The following is a 25,619-nucleotide window of genomic DNA, read 5'->3' as shown; positions in this document are numbered from 1 at the left end:
TGTTTTATCATCATTTTCAGTGCATGGTGAAAACCAGCCCTTCTTCAGGCTCTTCAGTGACCATGGGAGATTATTGCCTTAGGGGAATGGAAACCAAGTAATCTTTCTTCCACATTCTCTTGGAATTTTACCAACCATCAGCACAATGGGGGGTGGGGGGAAGCAAGTCACATCCCATTGTCTGAACAGGACTTGCTGTTCCCTGTTGAACATTTTTTTGTGGGCTTAGGAATTTATCAGATGGAAAGCTGGTTTTTGCCAAAGAAGTTCTGAGCCTATGCACAGTGAAGAAAATTCTATCATTTACGTATCATCCTCCTGGTTCTTAAGCACGTCAGTAATCATTCCTGCCTTTCAGTCTCTGGATGCTTTGCAGTAGCTAAGACTAATTTGGATTACATTTTAGCTTAAAGTATTTTAGCAGAATGGTCTTGCTCTGGATATCTCTAAGTGATACCCTTTCAAGCCCTTTTTAAAGGCATGAAACTTGTGTTGAAATAAGTTCTCTAAAACAGCTCTAGCGCTCAGCTTTTTCTTTTCCTTTTTTTTTTTTTTTTTTTTTGTGGGAGGTTGCTGGTATCTGGTTTTGCTTCTTCAAGGACATGACACGGTGAAACAGAATGAAAACATTTTTTGTTTCCTTTCTGAACTTATATTAACAACCCTCTTTCTTCCGAAAACAGAAGAGAATTTCAGGACCGCATAAATATTATTACTAAGCTTTAAATGCCCTGAAAACAATGTCAGGCTAAAGCAAACAAAGTCCACAGAGGAGAAGCTATGTTTATTCGGATGTTAGCTTCAGCAGCACCGTGGCAGTGTGTCACTGTGTAGGCACCAAATAGGAAACCCTTCTCAAACCATCTCTTCCTGTGTAATGTTGAAGGAGAGCTGTTTTAGAACACATCAGTACCTCAGGGACAGAACACAGAAGTATTCTGTGTCCTCTGCCTCCCCAGGCAGGCAATGTGAAGTGCCATATGACTGCAGTCTCTGGTCAGTCAGTTTGGAGGCCTGTGCTGAGGAGTGCCAGTGAGTTGAGGTGGCAGAGCTTCAGCTTTACATCTGAGCTCCTATCAGCAGTTCTTCTTAAATATATCTGTGTGATTTGTAGCACTAAATAGCAGCGGTCTGTTGTGAACGTTTACCTGTCTAGGGAACATCTCTGTTGAGGATATTATGTTAGCATAAGGAATGATTCTGTTTTGCCTCAGGAGTCCATTGACTTGTGAGATGCATGCTGTTCCGTGCTGTTATGCAGTGTGACTCAAACGGTGTTTCGAAAGAAAGAGACGCACTGCTTTCTATACACCCTGCTCGCTCCTGCAAAAATCAGTTTTCTCTGCATTAAGTTTTGGATTAGACTGAAAACTCTCAGCAATACCCTCTGAAAGAGCAGCCCTCCGCTGCTTCTCTGTTGGCACTATCTGGCTCTTTTGCACTGCACATGCCTCAGTGCTCAACAGCCCCACGTTCTGTGAAGTGATTTGAAGTGTCTTCCTGTGAAAACAGCAGCTCTGGTTTTAGGACGACAGCATTGTGATAATATTGGTTTTACTAGCTCAAAGTTCAATTTCAGTGTAATAATAAATAAAAAAACCCTGCACGTTCAGCTCTTTAAAAAGAAACTGCATAGACAGCAGCTCTTCACATTCAGGGAAGTGATTATAGGCCATGCAAGTGAGGAAGAGGAGAAAGAGGAAAATGACAAGAATCAGACACTGCTGCCCTGCATGATGAATTTGGCACTCGGCACTGTGTAAGTGGATGGATCTGCTCCTTACGGGGAGGGGGCACGTGACTGGCATTTCTTTTTCTGATTCACTGCTTTTTAGAGGTTGCAATAACCAAGGCTGTTTTTACCAATTATCGGTACCTGTGATATCGTTAATGTTGTCTATATTGGTGGGACCAACAAGAATGTGCCTTCATTATAGGTTACGGAGTGTAAATTACATTAAACCAGAAGTTCTCTCAGAATGACAGCAAGGAATTCCAGTCATTCCTATGCTATGAATTTGACATAGTCTGTATGTACTTAATGTTATCCTGGAATTGCATCGTCCAGATTGGTACTTCAAGTCATTTGAGATAAGCTTGTCAGCAGGTTTTAGGATGAGTGTTTCCTAGAATCTGGCCTCTGCTTTATGTGGGAATTTGGCAATGAATTTGGCCCTAACCAGGTACACCTGATTTAGTGGTGGGCAACCCCGACTGCAATAGGTTCTGTGATTCTGTGACCTGTGCAACCCTGAGCAGTCTCTTTTCAAGTAATATTCTGAAATATTCTTAGCTTCCTTGTGAAGTATTATTTAGTACCAACTTTACTTTTAGCTCCTACTTGGTTTTAAGAAACAGTGTCTTGGAGTTTTGTCGTTATGTATTTACTTGCCTAAGGATGCTATGTTGCGCTTCAAAAATTAACTCTCATTTTTTAAGTAAATTGGAAATTGGGTAGATTAAGGGCTTTTAGAACTTAAATTTTATTTGCACTTAGTCTGTCAGATTTGTCTTTCATATATTTTACCTTTAATCAATAGGAAAACGATTCTGAAAATATTACTGAAAACACGCTGTTACAGAGTTTTACAGGCTCTACTTTATAACTGCTCATTGTGAAGAACACCTTATGTCTGCCTACCATTTAGTTTTAAAGATCTTTTCCAAATGCTGTACCAATGCTGTGTGAATTCAGTCTTGTATGCTATTCTTGGGAAATCACACAGTTATTTTATTAGTGGTTCCACGATGGCAAACTTCTTGTGTTTGTAGGAATGAATTTTCAGCTATAAAGGGGAGGGTAAGGTATAAAGGAAGGGAAGGTTATCTGAGAGAGGTAGAAAACATAAATGTTATGAATGGAATCAAGTATTTTCAAGCATAACTTTTTTATTCAGTTTCAGTGTGGTCAAAATTGGCATCAGTCTTGCTTGAGGCTTTTTTGCTTCCCTTGAGTTTGACAGTCCGTTTGTTATCTCTGTAATTAATGCTATTTCAACCCAGCCATTATTGTCTTTCTACGCGATTACTGGCATTCCCACTCATGAGTCTTCTCCGAGCTCTCACGATGCTCTTACACCTGCCAAATGCATCATCTGATATGTCAGCAAAGATGCATGACCGTGCAATGTTCCCTCTTCCACAAGCAGCCTGTCTAGTCCCACGCTCATTTGAGGATGTGGTTTAATCCTCTCTTCCTTTTCTAACAGAAAACGGGATGTATTCATCACCATTACTCTGTTCTGGTGCTATAGCTCAGTCTCAGTGGAGTTCTGTTTTATGTAAGTCATCAAGTCAGGCTGTGAAGTCATACAGCTGAAAAGTGGCAAAGGAGCAGGGCCTTCCCATTGCTCTGCCTCTCTTCCCAGCTTTTATCTGTGTCTATTCACAGGAACATTTTCTCCGTGTAATTTCAGAGGCATTCATCTCAGATTTTCACATTTCTTGTCATTTGAGCCATGTTCTGTGTATGCCAGTGCTGCATCATTGTGTATCTCAACTGAAGTTTACTTTCTTCTCCATAGCTGTTTATGCTTAAATTCACACTCCTACTTGTGTCATTAAAACTGTAGTTATGATCCAACTGTGCAAAGAGTTTTTGGGCAGCAACGTGCAAAATAAAGCTGCAACAGCTTGTAGTGCTGTTAAACGCTTGCAGTGAAAGATTTGGAAATTGAGGTGTTTCTTAATGTGATTCATAATCCACCTCCTAATTTTTAGAAATCAGGGTCTTTAACATGCTTTCTCATTGCAGAATACAAGTGAAACAAATTTTACATTGATGATGAAAAATTCAGGGTGGGAGGAACCAACGCAACAACAACTTCAGCACAAACCAGCATTTCAAAGAGAGGTGGTGTATTTTTAAAGTTGCTGGGACCCTGAAGGCCAGCATCCATCTCCTGCCTTCAGGTACTATATATGCCATTATCAGGCATGGAAGGATCAATGCAGCAAAATGTAAGCTCACTCTTTTATGAGTCAGTTGTGCTCCCTAAACAGAAGGACAGTTAGACAATAATTTTGAGTTGGAGAGTCCTCTTGCTGGTTTTACGTTGTGCTACTGGTATAGTAAACTTAAAAACAAACAGGCATGAGAAATATTCCATTCATAATTTGGTTGCTTCTGCAAACATGATTTTTGGTGGTTTTTTTCCTTTGAGAGTTCATGTTCTTGTCTTCTCTGTGGATGTCCCTTTCAGGCTTGAGTACTATGATAAAGAAGGGATGAGGCATCACAACAGCATTGTCTGCTGTCCATTCAAGCTTACATTATTGAAGTATATCCCTAGTAGATCCTAATAACTCCCCCTCCACTGCTGAAATTGCATAGTCCCTCCTCAGGCATTCAAAACGGGTAGAACAGAAACCTAAGGACAACTTGGCTTTCCAGTTCCACCTGCTGATGTTGGAGGAATTGCATTCACTTAAAATTTGTCATTTCCACTTGTACGTGTGATAGAAGTGCCAGAAACGGGGAAGTTGACGCAAGTTGCTGACTGAAATCTAGCTTTAGAAGAGCTGTGCTTTTATGGCTCATTTAGGTCTTGGTTATAAGTAAATACTGCTAATCATTAAAGCGGAGGTTAAAAATTGGCAGGGATTGACATAAAAGATACTGACTTTCATTTTCTAACTTCAGTCTGTTCATTGATCCTTTCAAATAATGTCAAGGAGAGTACTGTTAGTCTTTTCCATTCTATTTGAGAAGAGGGTGTAAAATGCCTGAACATGTAAAGAGATTACATTAAAGTCAATATTTCCTTTTCAGCAAGGTGGGTCAGATCTGGAATCAATCCAGTTTTCTTTTATAAATATAAGCCTTCAGAGGAATTTTTAGTCCACTCCACCTAGCCAGCTAACATAGCTTTGTTTAATGTTTTGAATCCGGCATGGCTCCAGCAGAGAATATCCCGTATTTATTGATATTGAGGCTTTTTGTGGTTGGGAACATGAGTTCTTTGTGCTCAGCAGTCTCACTCTAGTCATGTGCTAAAGGAAGCAGCTGACCACGGTGCCCTTTCTTCTCATTATGCCATTTTACTATCTTGTCCTGAAAAAGTCTTCCAACCTTAGGTCAATCCAAAACCTATGTTCTACTTGCTTGTTATAAGTATGGAAAGGCTGAAGAATAACTGGTGTACAGAGCAGTATGAACTGTATGTCTGACAAATCATACAGTACAGCAGGCGGTCTGGGTCATATCCTTTTCTGCTTTGCTATGAAGACAGACTCTAAATGCAACTCTGTATCTGTAACTAGTGCTACAGAAACAAATACCACAGAGAACAGGTGTCTTCAAAAGGCAGGAAGGAAAGAGAAAAATAAACACAAACTTTGCAGAGAGGAAGAAGGTTTAGACGCACTGTCCCGACTTTTAGTATCTTCCATTTTTCCATCCCTGCTACAGCAAACCTGCTCAGTCTCCTATCCAGGGAAGGGCTTTGGGATGCTTTAGATAAGAAGGTCTGGCAAACACTGCTCAAAGAAATAACAATACAGTCAAGTTAGAGTGATTTAAACAAATAAAGTTTTCCCAGCATTAGTCTTGCTGTGGATAAGTCAAAGTAGCGTTTGCTAGGTTTGCAAAACTAACGGGATGGCTACAAGTCAAACTGGCTTCTGTCCAACTGCATAGAAAAGTCTGTGTGAGGAACAAATAACTTCAGCTGTTGCTGCAGCATCACACACCCTTGTGCTCGTGTCCTTTGATGTATGTGTAACCGTAAGTCCGCAGCCAATGACAAAGGTTTTAACATCTTTTCGCTGAAAATGTCAGTGCATGTTACAAACAAAAACAAAGAAAGGACTAAAAGGCAACACAAACACAAAGCCAAACCCTTTCCTGTGATAGCCTCAAATGTTCTGAAACTTCTATAAAACCTATTTCTTGTTTTGGCACACTTAAAAAAAAAAATAATAATAATAATAATAATCACAAGCTTCTGTTCAGATCTATTTCCTGTCAGTATTTTCAGTAGTGCCATATTTAAAATTACACATGGCAGGTCAATGGCGTTGATACTTCTGCTTCAAAACCTACACATGCCTACACATGTATATATGCTGCCCTTATGGGAGAGTATGTACATGTCGTTGTAAGGTAAGAAAGGTAAGATTTGCTCTTTTAAGAATAACACAGCTCAAATGAATTTTCACTTTTTGTCCCGTCTTACCGGTTAAGAAACTTTGAAATGGTCCTTTTCTGTTGGCGTAAAACTGAGCAGACCTACTTTGAATTATCACTGGAATTTCTACCGATGAAACCAATTGAATTTAATAAACAAATTAACAAATAAAAGCTTAAACAAGAACACCCAATTCAGCAAGAATATGGGGGAAAAAGCATATATGGTCTCTGCTAAAGAGTGCCATTTCGATATACTGCCTTGAAATAAACAAACTTGGCTTTTAAATTCAATGCATACAAGTCAAGTCATCCTGATGCACTGAAATCCCCTGGAGGACATCACTGCCTATTTCCAAGTGTGAGTTTTAAGTTTAGAATCACTACTTGCTTGTGGTGATACTTAAGCTCATCCAGATGCTTAAATACCTTTACTTATGTCCTTGCCAAAAGCAAAGTTTTTTTCTTTGTCAGTGCCTGATCTCATTGTCCTCTGGGAATGAGTACCTACCAAACTGCTATACTGAGTATTGAAAGTACAGGTACATCTGTATGTATTAACTACAAGCAGTTATATCATCACATTACATCAGTAAGTTCAAAACAGAGCAGCCAGGTCATACTTGGATATCCATATCAGGAGTTCTTGTCAGCAGACTTCTGAGTAAAACCTTCTGTAATAAAGCTCTTTCATTCCTAAGAAATTGGGTGAAACCTCTCTACTTGACAAGTAGGCCGTGTGCCATTAGCTATTCTCTATCACCTCAAGGTTAACCCTACTATTTGCTATCTCCGTGAAAGTTTCTGACAAGCTGTGCAGATCATGGTCAAATAAGAAATAGCATTTTTTACTTTGATTCAGGCTCTCAAGATAAATAAAAAGCAAGAACAAAAGCTGTAACAGTGGTTTAAAGAATAGGAAAAGAAATAACATAAAGCACAAAACCAGGTATGTGGCACTCGTATTGCCCCAAATTCTGATGAAATCCTTGGACTAGGAGTTGTGTTGTTTTTTTGTGTTTGGTTTTTTTTTTTTTCATTATCATTGTTCCTAATCCTGAGTGGATGCTTCCCCAAGGACTCTTCCTTCGGCTTACATTCAGAAGCAAAAAAAACCTGAAGCCTTGTGCAGTATGGGTAGCTGCACAACAGAATGTAGGTGGAAGCAAAACCTAAATTCTCCATTTAAATTAATGGTGAGTAAAAACTTCCTCGTAAACAAACTACTTATACGTATGCATAGATAAGTATCCTTATATAAGTTTTCTATCCTACACGTGTAGTTGGGTTTATAAAGGGAAAATAGGAAATTAGCGCGTGAGATCGTTCAAAAACTATCCAACCTCGCATTTCTCTTTAGGCTTGCATCTTGTATTCAAAACACGACTCTACACCCTTTATTTTCCTTTATATTGTCTTCTGTGGCAGCACATCTAGTTGACGTAAACCTGGATCTGATGGCCAAGTCATCACTTCTGTGGAACGTGGTAAAGGGGAAGAGGGTGAAGAAGCACTCTTCTGAAATGGGGTATGTGTGTCTAGACAGGACTTCATCCTGAGAGGAGCCCTACTGGAAGCCCTGGTGTGCTTTTGCAGCATTGAACCACAAACGCATCTGCATCACTTAGCAGGATACATTCCCATCCCGCATCCCAACATGCGAGCATGTACTGTTGAGTTGTACTCCAAAAGTGCCCAGTGAGAAAAGGGAGGAGGAGTAAGAGATGGGAGTGAGTGCTTGAATCATGGTAATGTATCACTTTGTTATATACATAAATCCTGAAGAGTCAGTCTGGATCTGCTGTGTGCATTTGTGTTGTACCAAGCTATCAGCACTCCCGCAGTGCTGGCTTCCTAGCTTTGTTGTGCGAGCCTCCCTGCAGCTCTGAAAGTTGTTCCTCAAGTGTACTGCTCATAGTGATGTGTGATTTAAAAGTTTTTGTTCTTGGTTTGTGAGACTGATGCAGAGAAACTTGTACTTCCCTGCTTATGGCAGGGGCGTTAGAACTAGATGATCTTAAAGGTCCCCTCCAACCCAAGCCATTCTGATTGCTTCAAGTATCTATGTGTAGGCAGCTTGTGTACTAAAATATGCATCTAGCACTAGAGAGATAAGACTTGGGATCAGGTAGGACTGCAGGTAGGACTGCCTCTGGTTCTGCCAGGCCTGACCTTGGGCAGCGTGGACATGCCAGCCAGCTCAGCAGAGGGCAATGCTTGGAAAGCATTAGGTGGATTACTTCAGCTCCATAGCAGGAGAGGCTGTGAGACAGACGTGTGTCTCCTGCAGCAGAAAGAGGGGAGGGCTGTTGCAGCCTTAAGCCTGCTAGGGAAGCGTCACTGAGTTCTGGAGGAAAAAGTCATGGAAATTTCTTAGAAATAAAAAGGAAATGGCATAAATCATATGTGACGTGTTAAACTGTGCTTCAGCCTTTGTATACTTTCTGTAACTATCCATTACAAAGTAAGCTGGTTTATTTAAGCATCTGAGGCGAAGGGTTGCTGTATGTTCCTGGGCCTTATGTTATAAACCAAAATGTCTGCCGAGCTGCCGTGCTGTTCCACTGAAGGTTTTTAATTTACATAAGGCATTACGTATGTTTTTTGAGCCCTACGGCTGTTAGGACTTTGTTGAGGAATCAAATATATTGCGACTCGGGCCTGCATCTCCATCTCGAGTAGGTGACACGTTTATCACGCAGATACGAGCTTTGTTTCGTTATTAATCCTGATAAACCCGCTGAGATCAGTCAGTCAGGACAACGCGCGTCCTTCCTGGGGCGATCCCGGGCTATCAGACGAGCCGCTGAACGAAGGCCCAGGCCCCCTGCAGCCGGGCCCTGCTTCCCTCAGCCGCCGCGCTGCCGGCGGGTTCCCGTCCGGGCGATCCTCCCGTCGCTCCGTGATAGCCGGGATCTCCCCGCCAGCTGCTCCGAGAGCGGGCGGCACAGCGCGGCTTGAATCCGCGGCTCCGTGAAGCTCCGTCCCCGGAGCTGCTCTGGCTTGAGTGATGAGCGCAAGGCGCCGCAGGGAGGGGAAGGGGAGCGCTACGCCATTTTCGTAGCTGGTGGTGAATAGGGGAGGGGGAAGCGAGGCGCGGGGGAAGGGGAGGAAATGGCTCCGCATTGGGCCAGGCGAGCTGCGGGGACGCGATCCGCACGGTGCGTAGGGGAGAGCGGGGCGAGCGCAGCGGGGGTTGGCGTAGCAGCGCTTGGCGAATAGCGTAGCGGTGGCGGCGGCAGGAGCTGCAGGAGGAGGAGGAGGCGCCGCGGCGGTTTGGTACCGAGCGGAGAGGGAGATGCACACGGCACTCGAGTGAGGTAGCTATAAAACCCCATTTGTTTACATTCCCTCCCCCACAAGCGGCCGGCGCGGCGGGGCGGGTGGCGGCCGGATCGGGCCGGCGGCGGGGGGGGCGGCCGGGGTTGCGGACGAGGAGCAGGAGCCGGCGGGCAGTAGCGGACACCTCCTTCCCCGCGATGCCGAGCGGGGGGCACGGCGGCGCGGCCACCTCGTGACGTGGCGGAGCCGGACCCGCAGGGTGGGCGAGGGGCCGGGGGCGGCGGGTGGGAGCCGGTTCCCCCGCCCGCCGTCCCCATCCTTGCGAGGCGGCCACGCGGCAGGTAAAGCCGGCCGGCCGCACGCTGCGGGGTGCGGAACGCGGTGGCTCCAGGCCGCTGCGGGGGGCGCCGTCGGGCCCGAGGCGGCTGGCCGGGCCCGCTGCCCCGGGGAGGCGGTGCGGCTTGCCCCGCTCCGTGCCGCCGCTTCCTTCGCCCTCTTTCCGAGCCCGAATGCGGGTTGGGAGCGCCCCGTGCCCCGGAGCCGTCCGCCTGCGGCCACGTGGAGGCCCCGTGTCCGGCCGCGAGGTGCTGCTCTCCGCAGGATAAAAGGAGCGCACTGAAGGGTGTGAGAGCGGGCTGTGGCCTGCTGTGCACCGCGGTGGGCCCTGCTGGGTGGGGGCGGCGAGCGAGGCAGGCGGTTACATCCCGGTCGGCCTGAACTTAATGCGTTAGTGGGGGCAGAAACTGCAGCCAGGCTGTGTGTCCTGCGTGCAACCCCAGGCCATCAAGGTAAGATGAGGGGAGTCAGGAGGTTCTGTCGCTGGCTGGGGTATAACATGCTCGGAAACGAGGAGTTTCCTGCTCTCACCTGTGCTTAACCTGTACCCTGTTAGCGGGTGCTTAATGCGGAGCCTTTGGAATAAAGCTGTTGAAAGAAGTCTTCCGTTATCTTTTGTCTTTTTTGCTTTGTGTAACGTTCATATCTGCTCATTCTTAATCCCATGTTTCTGATGTGTAAGCACTTGGATTTATAAATTACGAGTAAATCTCGAGCTCAAAATAATTGTTTTCTTGCATTAAATGTGCATCTATCTCTGTGTAGCAGTAACTTAGCGTGGAGGATTTTTTGTAACGTCATGTCACAGTACTGGGGGAGCCTGTGGTAAGTGAAGGCTGGTACAGCATTGAGAACTGCACAGAGCAAGGCCTGGCTTTCAGAAATGTGGAAGTGATTGTCTCATTAACAGCAGCAGCTCCAGGGGAGAGTTCCATGGAGAGTGATCTGGTGTTCCTCTGAGTTGTAGTAATGGATACAATGATACTGTAATGAAAATAAATAAGTAGGTCCTAAGAGATTTAAAAAAGAATAGTTTTAAAGACCGTGCACTTGAATGTTACTTTAGAGTGAACTTTCCATTGGGTGTGTGGAGGAATAGGAATTCTCTGTGGACTGGTGAGATGTGCTCCTCTAATTCCAAATAGGACGTTAGGCTCACTGACAGTTACTTCGTAGGCTGAAGTAGGGCTATAGAGTTGATACTTCCTTATGGTTATAGCAGAAAAGTACTTGAGAAAGATCTGTGATTCATGAAAACAAATGCATGATGTAGATATTCCTAAGCAGGTTTTTGTTCTCAAGTAAATGTTTAAGTTGTTGTATTGACTTGTAGCGCTTTGTAAACTGCTTCCAACACTTCCATGCTTGGGAGGAAAAAAGCATGCAGACATTCAGTGTATTTAGAGAATAGGACCACAAATACATGGTGTGTGTTCTATGAAATTGATAGTAGTTCAATGTGGACATGGCATTAGTGTGTACTGAAGGTGGATGTTGGAGTGTATGCAGTTTCTGGTCTGAAATAGGCAACATGAGAGGAGGTTCTGCCTGCATAACTTTCTCCAAAGCAGAGAAGTTATTTTAATGAATGTGCCTTGGTTTTGTGTAGTTGTTTTGTGCTGTTTTAAGAAACAGGATGCATTTTTAAGACAGTGTATCCACACGTAAACATACAGTGGACGACAAGAAGCAGTGCAGATATGTTCACAGGCTGATTTATTGTATGTTTGTTTCTCCCATTACAAAGAAGAAGAATTCCTGTGAATCATGGTAGCTGGGGTGTATTCTGGAACCTTTGCTTTCCATAAAACACGAATCCCTGCAACAGTAATCTTTGTCTACTCCAGTGGCTGGTCATGGTCTGATTTGAAACTTAAGAGTTATGTGATGTCACAACATGCATCTTCTGAAGTGACACTGAGGAGAGGCAACAGGATATTGACTACGTATTGTGCTTGGGTTTTACACATGAATAAATCATTGCCTTTGAATATTCAGTAGGAAACCTTGGCGAGATACAAGCTCTGTGCAGTTTGACTTGGGCAAAATGAAGTTTGTATTCACACGTGGAAAAGTTAATACATTACAACCTGGCGTAGATTTCTTTTGTGCTCTTCACTAAGTAAATGGACTGTTATTAAGATACTTAGATTCATAAGAGATCATCTGCAAAACAGTGCTTGGTCCAAGTAGGAAGAAACTCTGTGGCGGTGCAAAGATCACATCATTAAACTTGAGAGCTAGAGGGAGTATGTGTGGGTCTATTTATTTTTGCCATCCTGTTTTAATGACATTTAATCATGATTTTTGTCTTTTGTAGTGACTTTCTTCTCGTCTTCACCCCAGTTTTTACAGAAGTAGAAGTTAGTTTGAATATATGATGGGCATTCAGTAAGGTAACGCTGCTTTGGAAGTAGTTACTTTTTTTCAACAAATGGAATTACCAAATTAGAATTACGCAAGACACTTATAATGTGAGCTCAATAGAAGTTTTTCCGTAAGCTAAGATTTGGTCCTTAAATGTGGTTAAACTTACTGGAAAGGTCATGGTGACTTAACAGACCGCAGTATGGAAATGAGGTATGAGCAACAAAAAGGCATCAGAAAAGAAATGTTACTGCCATTTTCTTCACAGTTTGTCAATCAACTGTCAGAGCATCTGCTGTTATGTTTCAGCATGTTTGAGGATTGTCAAATGAATGTCCAAGTCTGACTTTATTCTCCGCATGCCCAAAAATGTCACCAGAAGTTTCAAAGAGGGAAAGCTGACAGGGTTCTGATGTCCGTTTGGAAACATGCTGTTCATAGAACTGAGCTTCAGGTGCTGAGCGAGTTCTGACATTACTGAGAACTGAGGAATTTATGCCTTTGGGGAAGCAATTTCTGTTCTAATTTAAACAAAAAACAGTGTAATTCCTTCTCATTCTGTGAGAGTCCAACGTAACGAGCAAATCCTTAATATATAATTAGATTATTTGTAATCCTTGGGCTGCTGAAGTTATCCGACATGAGGACCAGTGATTTTTATCTTGCTGATAAGGGCTTGGTGTGGAAATAATTGAGATTGTTTTTGTTCATTCTTAAATTGTGACTGAGATATTAAAGTGTGTCTAATAATGCATGATAAAGTAATGCATACCAATTAGGTGAAGCTAATAAAGTATAAGTTTTGAGTTTCCAAAACTGATCAGAATATTGATAGTAGTGTTCTGCCAGCATCGTAATCTCCTAGATGAGAAGGGCATGCACTTCTTTCATCCGGCTGTTCAGAATGTTCTATGTGATACTTAGTGCATCACTAGTTGTTGTGCTATCCAAGGGTGTTTTGTTGTTTTGTTTTCTTTTTATGTAACATAAATCTGAGTAGTAAAGAAGAAAGGAAAAAATACATATTCTAAGTCACTTAGGTTTTTTGTTACCTCCTATGCCGGTCCAGTCCCTGTGCAGATGTTAATGTCCACACAAGCAGGAAGCCAGCGTGAAAGATTGAGGAGATCGTGGTTTCCTGATGGTTGTCTCAAAAGCAAAAGAAGAAGGGATGTTGAAATGATCTGTGGGATGTTGTATCCATGCTGGGGAATGTGCTTTACTACATTAGGAATGTTTTTGTCTTCTGGGTATTGCATTCTGGTGCCTCATCTTTTGACTTTAAATTTTTGACTTGCCTCTTGCTGCAGAGAAGGAATGACTCAGCTGCCTTTTCTGTCTCAGCTGCTGCTGACCTATGAGCTTCATTCTTATCTTACTACCACATTTTCTATAGCTCTCTGATTCCAAAAACAGTACGATGGAGAGTGAAGAGGGTCTGCTCATTTTACTAATGCAAAAGTAGACTGCTATGGAAACTGATTAAACTGCTATGGCACTTGTACTGGGAAGTCTGTTGGGGAGTCTGTGTGTAAGAAACACAATCATAGAATCACCCAGGTTAGAAGAGATTTCCGGGATGATCCAGTTCAGCTGTCTACCTCCCACCAATACTTCCCAGTAAACCGTGTCCCTTAGTCCACAAGTTACTTGAACACCTCCAGGGATGTTGATTCCAGTGCCTGACTGTTCATTTGGAGTAGAAATTTTTCCTAACGTCCAGCTTGAATCCCTTGGCACAACTTGAGGGTGTTCCTTTCAGTCCTATCACTTACCACACTGGAGAAGAGGCTGACTCCCCTCCCCCCCCAGCCAGCACAGCCTCCCTTCAGGGAGTTGTACAGAGCGGTAAGGTCACCTCTGAGCTTCCTCTTCCCCAGGCTGAACAATCTGGGTTCTCAATAGCAAGTGTAAAATGTGTCCAATTTGCAGACATTAACAAGTGAGAAGAGCACTTAAGCTCTCAAGAGTTAAGAGGCACAGAAAGCTGTAGTCCTCATGCATTTGGTTCAATGCTTGAGTAACAAGATGTAATTTAGTAGTCATTGGTATTAGGTAGCTAAATCAGTGTTGAATTAAGGTAGTAATGGGAGTAATTGAATAACAATGTTTGTGTCTGAAAGTCATCCATCAAACGAAGTTCTTTATAAGTGTTGGTGTGGTTGGACTTTTTCCTAAGATAGAAAGCCAGTGTAAGATACAAACTCTTCAGAGTAAATACATGCAAAAGTTCAGGATTTGCTTAAAATTTCCAAAGTATTCCGGCAGGGGTCCTGTTCACCAGATTCTGGTTCAGTGTTTCTGCATATTGTTTACTAAGTCCCAGTCTTAGCTCCGAGTAAATAGGGCAACAGTAAAGCTTTTGTAGGTGTCCCTACAACATTACATGTAAAGAGCCATGTCTCAGAATGACTTTATCTTTACCACACTCGTAAAATGATATTGTACCTTTTTTATTGCAGCTGCATTTTTATTACTGTAGTGCAGTGATTATTAGTGGATGGAAGAAATGCTTTCAGTACTGGGGGATAGCTGGAAATGATAATTGATTTACGGCTGATGATAAGATATCTAAAATTAGTTTCTCTCCTAACCAAGCTGGTTGCTGATAGAATACGGCCGTACCTAGTTTGGAGCATCAAAGCAAAGCAAAAATATGCATAATCTTCTTTAAAATAGTCTCTCATAGATGATACCAATGTAATCTTGAATGCTGTAGCAGAGTAACAACAGTAATACTGCAGCCAAAGGAACAGCAGGCAGGTGTGCATCTTACGGCTAACCAAGACTTAGTGTGCCACCACACATGTTACTTTGTCTGTACCAGGTACAGTGAGGTGCAGAAGAGCTTCCTTACTGACAAGTGGGATATTGTATTCTGTTTTAATGGGCGGCTGTGCTACTTCTCAAGGCTCTATGTAATTTATATAATGCATTAATGTAAAAGAAGTCCTCTTTTCATCGGGCACCACTGCCTTGATAATTGCTCTCAGACTATGGAATGTAAGCCTTATCATTTTGGCCATGTCTTTGGCTAGTTTTGCTTGCAGAGTATTCTCAGGAGCATTTATTTGTGTATGAGTATCTGTGCATAGAAGACAGTATCTGAGCCTAGAAGTCTGTTTCCACATAGTACTAGTTTACATTAAAATATAACCAATGTGTTTCTTGACTGCCATACTGATAATTTTATATCTTTGCATCAGTACGTTTCAGGGCTAAAAATAAAAGTATTCCTTTATATGTAATACTTAATGTGCTGCATGAACAGGCTGGAGTTCCAGTTATTCCTGTTCTGAATGGTATGTGAGGCAATTGTCTGGCAGAGGTGTATTGCCAGTGCTTGAATTGTTCAGCTCTCAGCGCTTTTTGCCAGCAGCGCGTCCAGGTGGCCAAGAAGGCTAATGGCATCCTGGCTCGTATCAGGGATGATGTGGTGAGCAGGACTAGGGAAGTCATCCTGCTGCTGACTCAGCACTGGTTAGGCCTCAGCTCAAGCACCGTGCTCAGTTTTGGACATCTCAGCACAGAAAGGACATGAAGGTGCTCGAGCAGGTCCAAAGAAGGGCAGCGAGGCTTATAAAGGACTTGGAGACTATGACCTAGGAGGAGAGACTGAAGGAGCTGGGGCTGTTTAGTCTGGGGTAAAAGGAGGCTGAAGGGAGGCCTTATTGCTCTCTTCCAGTATCTCAAAGGTGCTTACAGCGAGAGGGGCTAGTCTCTTCTCACTGCTGACAGGTGACAGGATGAGGGGAAATAGCCTCAAGGTGTGCCAGGGTAAGTTTATTTTCAATATTAGGAAAAACTTCTTTACAGAAAGGGTTGTTAAGCATTGGAATAGGCTCCCCAGTCAGGTGGTTGAGTCACCATCCCTGGACGTGTTTAAAAACAGCTTGGATGTGGTGCTCAGGGACATAATTTAGAGGAGGGTTGATAAGAGTTGGGTTACTATGGTTAGGTTGTGGTTGGGCTCAATCTTTAACATCTTTTCTATCCTGAGCAATTCCATGATTCTGTGATAGCATGTATTTCCATTCATTTCGGTAAACATACAGTAGTTGTAGTAGGTATTAGGTACAGTGTGTAGCTTGTCAGTCTAATAGCGCCCGTATCTGATTTCTTAATACTTTCTAACATGTTGTGGACTATTCTATTTGCATATTACCCAAGAAGAACAGCTTTCATCTGTTCATGTGGTAAAACTTCTTGTTTTGTTTCTTTTCCCACAAAGTACTGCAAGTATGAAATTGTGTTATATTAATGTGAATGTTTACTCATCTTACTCTGCAAGATACAGAATCCCAACGCTGACTTTTTCTAATCAGGTAAGTTCAGTAACAGGGAGAAGAACGAGGGAGGTTTATGCTGACTCCTGGAAGAGAGGGTAAGGATGAGATGTTTTACTGAGAATGCCACAATCATACCAAATTATTATTACTTTGATTTGTGTCAGACTTTGTGTATCGAATTAGTTGCAGTAAATCTCTGTCTCTGTATAGCACATTTTGTCTTCTCGTATTCCACATAGAAACTGCTTGGTTGCCAGTGCTAAACAGCTGTATTTGTCTAATGAAGGAGCGTATCATGGAATTTTTTAGCCTTTGATGCACGAGGGTACATCTGATAACCTTAAAGTTCTATAACTTAAGCCAAAACCCCTTTAAAACTGTATGGATTTAATATTTCAGTGAGTTATTGTTGTTGCTGTTAATTGGACAATTGACAAATGAAAATGATGTTTTGGAAGAAGACAATGTACTGCTTCTTAAATGGATAAAATTGAAAAATACAAGTTGTCACTTTGGGGAAAAATTAGCCTCTACAGTTTCATTTTCTGTAATTTACTGTCTTGCTGCTACTTGTTTGCTAACTATGGATTTGGAGCATGAACATGAAAAGAAAAGGATTAATTACTCTTAGAAACAGGGTATTCTCAATGGGAAACAAAGATCAGCATGTCGTTCTTCAAAGAGATACTATGTATTTTAACCACGAAGAAAATAACTTCTCAGAGAAATCCTAACCTGTATCTTAACAAATATTACATAGTAGTTCTGAGCTGGGACCAACTAACCGTGGAGTGCTGTTCCTCAGGTGCTCTGCTGCTTTGTAGCCTGTATGTGCAGTTGTGCTTTTGTGTTATGTTTTCACTTGGGTTGTAAAGAAAGCTTGGTCCTTAATATTTCTACCTCATGATTCTGTTACTGGTCACACATGTGTCAACTGTCACATGTATAATATAAAAGTTAAAAGCTGGATATGAACAAATATGTATAGTTTAATCAGAAACTGATAAGCAATGAATTTGGCAAATCAGATATGGAAGGCCTCGGGGGTGAGTATTTCAACGTTCAGTATTCAGGATATCAGGTTATGAGATTTTCCTGTTTACCGGAGATTTTTCCAATCAGGAGCCGTGCTATAGCTGCAGCTGGTTTTGGATGCCAAACATTGGTTTCAGTGCCAAGTACAAAGCCTACCTACCTAAGTATTTCAGTTTCATAACCTGGCAGCTTGATAGGAGATGGCATATTATTCCCATGACTAAATACCGTAACAACTTCAATGACTAAACTGTTATGCCTCTGTAAATATGAAAAGCAAAGCCTCGGACTCCTTAATGCGTCGCATGAATGTTTGATACCTTCAGCTGTAGTTAACTGTGGAATCAAACATTTGACTCTTTTGGGGACAAAGCGGTCACATTGGTTATGTTTAATAATAATTTGAACTGAGCTACTTTGCATGTTAGAAGTAGAATATATTTGGAGGTGTGGATGGACTTCATGTTGCAGAAAAGATGTTCAACCCTGATCTTACATGGTGTGTTACATTGGGTAGCTTTAACATGATCAGAGTGAAGTATTTTGTGACGTGCCTTTGATTTGCTCAGCAACCTGTGGAAGAGGGTGATGTACTGTCAGTTACAGTAGCCCAAGGAGAGGGAAGGAGAGAGGATACTTTTATCAGAAAATGCTGACTCCACTATCCACGGAATAAAACCTGTTACAGAAACTCTTCTTTACATTCTGTGAATGTTAACTGTTTCCAAAGTGGAACTTGTGGAATGATGGTCACCACCCACTAATGAGCCCTGGAATTTAGGGGTGGAGCCACTCTGCTTTTCAGTTGATTTCAGCTAATCGGTGAAAAGATCACAAAACATCTTTCTCAGATAAATCAGGTAACGTGCAGTTTCAGTGGTAGTCTGCCAAGCTATTTCTGTTACTCAGAAAGTGGAAAAAGAAATTTATTATTTTTTTTACACTGCTCTTTGTGGAATATGTCTTTTTATAGTTAAGGTGATCTTCCAGAATCCTGGTTTTGTTTCAAGTTGCACTTAAAATTGCTTGTGTTAAATATTAGAGACAGCAAATAACCCTTCTCTGTTGTTATCATTCCTTTGCTTTTCGTGTATTCCAAAAAGAATTCAAGTAAAACAACATCTGGTTTCAGCTTATGAGGTGGATATGTCAAAGCGTTGTTAGAATGTGGTATTTATTTTCTGCAGCTTTGAGAAGTAACAGAATCATTTAAACTGAAGAAAGCTGCCAATAGTAGTGGAAAAATAACATGGAGATGAATGATGTAAGTGAAGTAGAAAGCAGTAATGTCTTAACGATCCCATTGAGAAGGATGGTGACTGTAATAGTGTGGAATCAAGTCAGCAGTTAGTCAGAGAAATCTGCCTAAGCTAAAATACAGAAGGTGCAGTGATGCTTAGGGATGTGAATAGGGAGCATCCATATTTGAGGTACTGAAAGGAGAGTGTACGGAGTGAAAACAAGCCGGCAACTGCTACTAGGTCACGTCAGAATGCTACACTGCATGTTCCAGGCTAGGTGCATCTGATACAGTGCAGTTTCTATAAAACTCTTCAGTGTCTCTCTTTGCTCATCTGTTTTGCTGCTAGACTGTATGTGCACTTATGACATGATGGTCACAAGGTAGTACGTACAGACAGCAACATTTCCAAGTTAAGTTTTTGAACTTTGCTTTGTTTAAAATTGTTTAGCTGAGAAGACAGCTCCACTTGCACTTAAGCCCCTAAGGTTTCTGCTTCCTTTCTCCTTTTCTGTCTCTAGTGTTGCACTATGAATAATAATTGCATTAAGTACCATTGTTTTGTTCAGTCACCTGGGAGTTGTGTACCTGCAGAGTTGTTTTAACAATGACAATAGACCATAAGCAAAGACCGTAGTTTGTTGTGAGTGATTTTTTAGATGTTAAGCTATTGTTCCTATTGGGTTGGGTGTTAAATCATCGCACACTCCTGCAATACGTAGCCCTGCAGAGTTTTAACAATAGTCTTGGCTCAAATAAATGAGTGCTAGACATCACGTCTTTCATGGAAGTCTCCTTGTGATGGGATAGAAATGACACATTCTGATTCAGCTGGTTGATAATTAGTCTGATCTTCCTGTTGAAATATATGCAGGTATTTCTTGTCACAGGTCAGGCAAGTTACACGTTAATTTTCCATCTGCTGAGATGTCTTTATGAGGACTTGTTTGCTTTTAAATTATAGAAATGGTCACTAAACATCTTAAACTGGTAGGGCACCAATGAGGGAAGCGTGCCTTGCCTTGTTCCTATTTTTCTATGGCTTTTGTACTTGATGGCTGTTGTAAATATGACTGTTTTTAAGAAAAGTGATAGAAGCTATCAGCTTAGTAGTAGACATGTTGAATTCCTTCTTGGAATTGTAGGGGCAATAGGTGGTTTTAATGGCAATCATTTAGCATTTAAAAGCTTATCAAAGGCATGCCTTTATTCCTTTACATGTCATGCAAGTGCTCTAAGGTACCGTCAGGATGAGATGGATACGGTGTTTAAGGTACAGCAAGAATGAACGTACTGCTGCTGGTCTTAATGCTTCATTATAAACATTCTTATGTTCTGTGTTGTGGAGAGAGTTAGAGTTTTTCCGGAATGATTTTCAGTACAAAAGTTGTCCAATTTTTTTTGTGTTACTTGAGTACATTTTGAAGTGGCCGGTTGTGTGTATGCTGTAGCTGAAATAGCCTGTCGGGCTGCAAATCAGCCAGCTCTGGTGTTGCCACCAAAGGCAAGGTTGCTTTTTCTTTTTTGTGGGGACTGCAGTGTTTGTGCAGCTGCACGGTGAAGCAGATAGGAGAAGTAATCTGTCTTGAAAATCATCTTTCTTCTTTTTCTGAGCTTTTTTTCAACAGAATCTAATTGTACAGCTGCACAGCGAACAGATCAGCAAACAAATGGACTGGTATGCAAAAGTGGTTTTATGGGAATGAATGAGTGAAGCAGAAGGGCAGGGCAGGACTGCTGTAGGTGCAAAAGCATCTTAAAATATTGAACTTAAGCTTTAGTTCTGGCAAAAACATTTGCTTATTTTCAGTGGAAAATGGAAGTGCTAAAATGCAAATAGTCCTGGTTATTGCTTTCAGGTATTGCATTTTTACACAGAACCCAACTCAACAGCAGAATGTTTACACAAAATCACGCCAGCTCCACTGTAAATGTGCATTATCAAGGCATTATAAACTGTATAATGTTTATGTACAAAACACAGAAATGTAACTTGTAGGTAAGCAGATCTGATGCTTTAAGTGGTTGTATTGATGGCTTTTATGTTTTTTGGAGCTATGAGAAGGATCCTGTATTCAGCAATTCATTGCAAGTAATTGTCCTTCTGAAGAAGGCGGTCCGGTTATTTTCTCTTTGACCTAAAACAAATGCCCCTTTCTGTACAACTGAGCTACAAGATTACGACTGCGTTCATTTGGGATCGTTTTCTAGTGTGCTTGGGCTTTGGTATTTCAAATACTTCAAATTTCCAGTTTTGAGAATGTGTTCACAATGTGCTCAGTTATGCATAAATGCTTTCCATGCTATATGTCTTATCTGGTATTAACTTAGCAAACTGAGCTTGGATCAATTAGTTGATGGTGTGTTCCTGCAGGGTGCCCCTCCTCCTGGGCTGTAGGTTTTCAACTGAATGAGTTTAGCTTATATCCACAAACCCGTGTCACTGAATTTGGAGTGGGAAGAAAATACGGGAGATGGGTGAGAACTAAAGATAGAGGCCATTCACTGTAACTTCTTATGTCTGTAGAGTGTTTTGCATTAGTATATGCAGAGGCTTGTGTCAGCAAGACTGTTAAAACAAAATGGGATTAATACTTATTGTTTTGAGGATTTCTTTAGTGTCTTTAACAGGAATATTTTGATATCTCTTGAGGCATTTATTTAAAATCTCTTACCTTGAAAATGGGTGTTTAGTAGGAAATGACCCTCTGGCATTTGCTTAAAACTGGAAATGTAGGAAATGAAGAGTCAATAATTTGAGTTGTTAGATCCCCATGTTTCTGGACAGAGGAATAGCGTGAAATATTGGAGGTGTAGGGGGGCTGCAGACATCACTTTTGCACGTAAATTTGAGTGAATGTCTGGGATGTGAGAGATAAGTTGAAATTCTGGGAAGAAGAAGGAAGTGCCTTTATGTGCCAGTGCTTTTAATTCAAGAAACGCACATCTCACATACACGAAACAAAAAGAGAGTCGTTTCTCAAAGTGCTTTTACTCTGAGAAGCCTGTACTAGAAACTAATGACAGAAGTGCTTCAGTTATCAGTACTGAACGAAGGGAACATCATGGTTTGGTAAGAATATCGCTCTGTCTGTAAGTCTGTTTGTCCTTCTCGGTCCTCTCGTTTTAGCTGAGTTTGTGCGTTTGGTGTCTGTGTGTGTGGTTTGATCGAGTCCTGGTAAGGTTCTGCAGTCATTGCAGCATTCAGGCTGAGTACTCTGAGGTGTCTTTCACACCATTATTGGTTCTTTTTCACACAGTTTCAATAACTTGATCCTCTGCAGATAGAATAAAAAGGCAGAACATTATTGCAAGAAAGCATGGAAAGAAAATTATTAGAGAGAAACTTAAAGGAATACTTGCAAGGGCAGAAATCCAATGCATTTATTTCAGATGTTTCTTAAAATTGTTGTGAAGAAACCGGAAAAAAGGGGGGGGGGGGGGGGGGGGGGGGGAAGGGGGAGGAGGAGAAGTTGAGCACTTAGGCTGTTTGGTGTTTGTATACTAACAAAAATGCTGTAATATGCGGGTTATGCACACTTCAGTGAGATACCTAATTGTCAGCTGAGCTCTAGTTTTATCTGATTGCATTATTGGAATTCAAGGGTGTTGCTTGAAGTCAGACCTAGCTGTCAGACCAGTTTTCTGATTTCAGTGAAGCAGGTGATGATAAACAAAAATGTCCCCCCAAGTAACACTCCTATTCGATGCTTTAATATACTTACATGTACTTACTTTCTACACACATTTCACATTACAGGTACAAACGGGGGAATGATTGAGATGGTAGGATCTGTGAAAACATGTCAGGAATTCAGGGGGGATGAGTGGAAAAGGCTCCAGTCATGCCCACTTTGATTAGAGGTGTATTTATTTCAGTAGAGGAAGTGTCAGAAGGAGTAGTGTGGCATAAGAGATGGTGTGGGTTTTCCATACAGAGCAGGTAACTGATGCTGATGTACTGCTCAGGTTCTTTGGCCTCAAACCTTCCATGTAAAAGCCTTGTTAGTGGGTTTGCAGTCAGAACTGCATTGGGTCAGAATCATTTGCTTGCAATCAACGAGGGGGCACTCAGCTGCATTTGACAGCCCGGTGGGCACGGCCGAGCTATCTTACCCATTGTACACAGGCACAGTTATTCTAACTTGGAAGCATGACTTCAGGTGGGGTTGTCCCACTGCCCGAATGCATCCCAGTAGTCGAGCCTCGTTCTTGTTGGCAGCCCAACACAATGCATCAGGTACCATTAGGTCCTGCTCCGGCCTATGAGTTCTGGCTGCTGCAATTTCCAATGCAGGCCGTAGCTCAGAAATGTTTGCTCATGCATTTGTCCCTGCTGGATGCCCAACCATCCCTGTGCTGTTGGGGAAAGGACGATGGGCAGCAGGAATCACGAGTGCATAGAGTAAGGCCAAAGCTTGCAGCCGTAATAGATGGAATCTGTTCCACCTTTGTAGCCTTGTCCTCAGACAGCCTTTCCATGGTCTTTTGACAGGATTCAAGGCTCTTAATGTGCTTACACTGAGATGAGCTGCCCACAGTTCGGTGTCACTGAAATGTGTCAGATTTGGACTTTTGCTTTCTGGTGTTATATACATATGAATATTGATGGGCATATTGCCTGGATATATATTTATAATTGCTTAGCTACTTCATTACTAAATGAAACAGTTAACCTACTCTTGTCTGTTCTACTATTAGAGACTTTTTAGGATATGTTTGTTTTGTAAGCATCTTCTGAAAGGTAAGAATTAAAATGGAAGATACAGAAGACTATCTTAGATTTAAAAATGTATCAAGGTTATTATTAGTTTAATTGAAAATAGGCATTTAAATTGATTGTGAAATAAGTCTGATAATGCTCAGCTCTTGAATTGGAGTGATGAATCGTGGTCATAGATTACAAGCTTTTATCCACAGGGGCATTGAGAAAAGGTACCGTTCAAAGCTAAATACTGCAATTATACATGCATGACTGAAATTTCAAAGTAATGCGTTCATAGTATTGTATGAGACGGTCACATGGAAAAGATCATGAGGTTGTGAAAAGGATTATGATCATGCTTATCATGCTTTAGTTATGAATTTCCTGATGGAGACCTTTTAGTCTGAATTGTGCTGGTTTAAGTGGGAATAGTGTTGCTTTTCTTGTTCTGGAAATATTACTGTTATGTGACAAAGGGGAAGAAAAGGTATCTTACCTACAAACGTGGTATGCTTATGTTAACTGAATTGGCTGACAGTTAAGATGGTAGTTTTGGTACCAAGACACTGAAGTTAAAGAAAGAGTAAACAGCTGGCTAAAGAATTACAATGTGCTGCATGCATTTACCTAATGCTGTAGCATACTGGCAAGTATATATACACGTTCATCTTTCTCCCAGGGCTTTTGCCTATCTTGGGTAAATCTTAACTGCTTTCTCCAGCCTTTGGACCTGCTCCTTCACATTGAGTAATGTTCCACATTGTAAAGCATCAAGTTGTACAGAGGTTTGTAACCTGTTTCTTTCTGCTGTATCAGCAACAACTTGAGTGCTTAACTGTGTCCTCAGAGAAGAGTGGAAGGGTTTCTGGAAGGCGCTTTGAAATGTTTTCCATGTTTCTTGTTTAATCCCACTGTTAAATAGACAGTGTGAGTGGGGAAAAAAAAAAAGACTGTGTCCAAGTATCCTCAATAAATTTTTGTGGTCAACTCATCCTCTTAAACTTCTTAGATATGTTTGTCAGAGCCCTTCACTCAGACTGCAGTGATTCCAAACTCCTGATAGAAGAGCTGGTTATGAAGGCGTCATATAAATGATTGCCCTTTTCCTTGAATCAGTTTGGATACAGATGGCTCCAGCTGGCAGATGCTTTTCTGATCTTACATCTCTTACTAGGTTAGGATTGCAAAAGAAGTTTCTGCTCTTTTTCCTTTTTTTCCTTTTTCCTTTTTTTTTTTTTTTTTTTTTTTTAAAGGACATTTAAGGTTCCAGAAGGTGAATTTTCATCTTCTGTGTTTTTAGAGGTGTACAGGAGAAAACTTTGTCCCCATTATGACATGTTAACTAATTTATTTGCTGTATAAAGCTACAAAATGGTAGCCTTTTCCTATTTTCAGTTTCTGTCAGCTGGTTGCAGGCATAGATTTTTGTGTGATGTGTGAGCCTTTATAGTAATGTGATTCCAAGTGCTGAAATGCAAAGCATCCAGCTAATATATTAAGAAATTAAAATGGTTTGAAAATGGCAGTGGTTTGTTGTAAAGCACTTTTCCCATCAGTTTCACAGAGCACAGCATCAGAGTTGGAGAAGAACAAGTGCATACACCATTTGTTGTATGAAACTCTATCTCATTTTAGGAGAGTTTGATCAGCTCTAGTTGAGGTTCACACAGGGAACAAAAATTGCTTGAAAAACAGGTTCAAAAATAGGTTATTGCTTGTAAAACAGGTTCAAGGCATACTTGATCTGTTTGCCTGATACTTTGCTAGGGTGTCCTGACTGCATCTGGATATATAAAAATCAGGGTGGATGGATTCCTGTGCTTATCCTTCCTCTACTTTCAAACACATTGAGTATGTAAGTAGCTGTGTGTAAAAACCCTACTTCTGTACTTACTTTAGTTTTTGTATTTTATTTTTTGGTCAGGAAAATGTTTAAATTGTTTGAGAAGCTTCATGCTTCTTTCTTCTTTATGTATGTTCCTTCCTTGATGGGAGGGCATCACAGAATTGTTGGGGTTGGAATGGACCTCTGGAGATCATCCATCCAGTATAAACCCCTGTTAAAGCAGGTTCCCTACAGCTGCTCACACAGTGGTGCACCCTGGCAGGTTTTGATGATCTACAGAGAAGGAGACTCCACCACCTCTCCAGCAGCTCTGTCACCCTTGCATTAAAGAAGTTCTTCCTTACATTCGTAAGAACATTACTGTGCTCCAGTCTGTGCCTGTTACTTGTACC

The 25,619-nt window shown here is 41.6% G+C and overlaps 1 protein-coding gene across 3 annotated transcripts in view; it reads left to right on the top strand.

The window, feature by feature from the left end:
• Nucleotides 1–1,663: 1,663 nt before the first annotated feature.
• SLC39A10 (solute carrier family 39 member 10) overlaps nucleotides 1,664–25,619 on the top strand; it is a 48,060-nt gene continuing 24,104 nt past the window's right edge. The window contains exon 1 of one of the 3 annotated variants that reach the window (XM_032445685.1): nucleotides 1,664–1,759. The gene's annotated coding sequence lies outside the window, so the exon portion shown is untranslated. Of the gene's footprint in view, nucleotides 1,760–9,328; nucleotides 9,448–9,517; nucleotides 10,198–25,619 lie in introns of those variants that run through there. The other 2 variants (XM_015867668.2, XM_015867669.2) reach the window with 2 other exon arrangements.

The sequence above is a fragment of the Coturnix japonica genome, chromosome 7 (assembly GCF_001577835.2).
Source record: "Coturnix japonica isolate 7356 chromosome 7, Coturnix japonica 2.1, whole genome shotgun sequence".
Classification (NCBI taxonomy): domain Eukaryota; kingdom Metazoa; phylum Chordata; class Aves; order Galliformes; family Phasianidae; genus Coturnix; species Coturnix japonica.
This window is presented reverse-complemented; position numbering and strand designations above follow the sequence as displayed.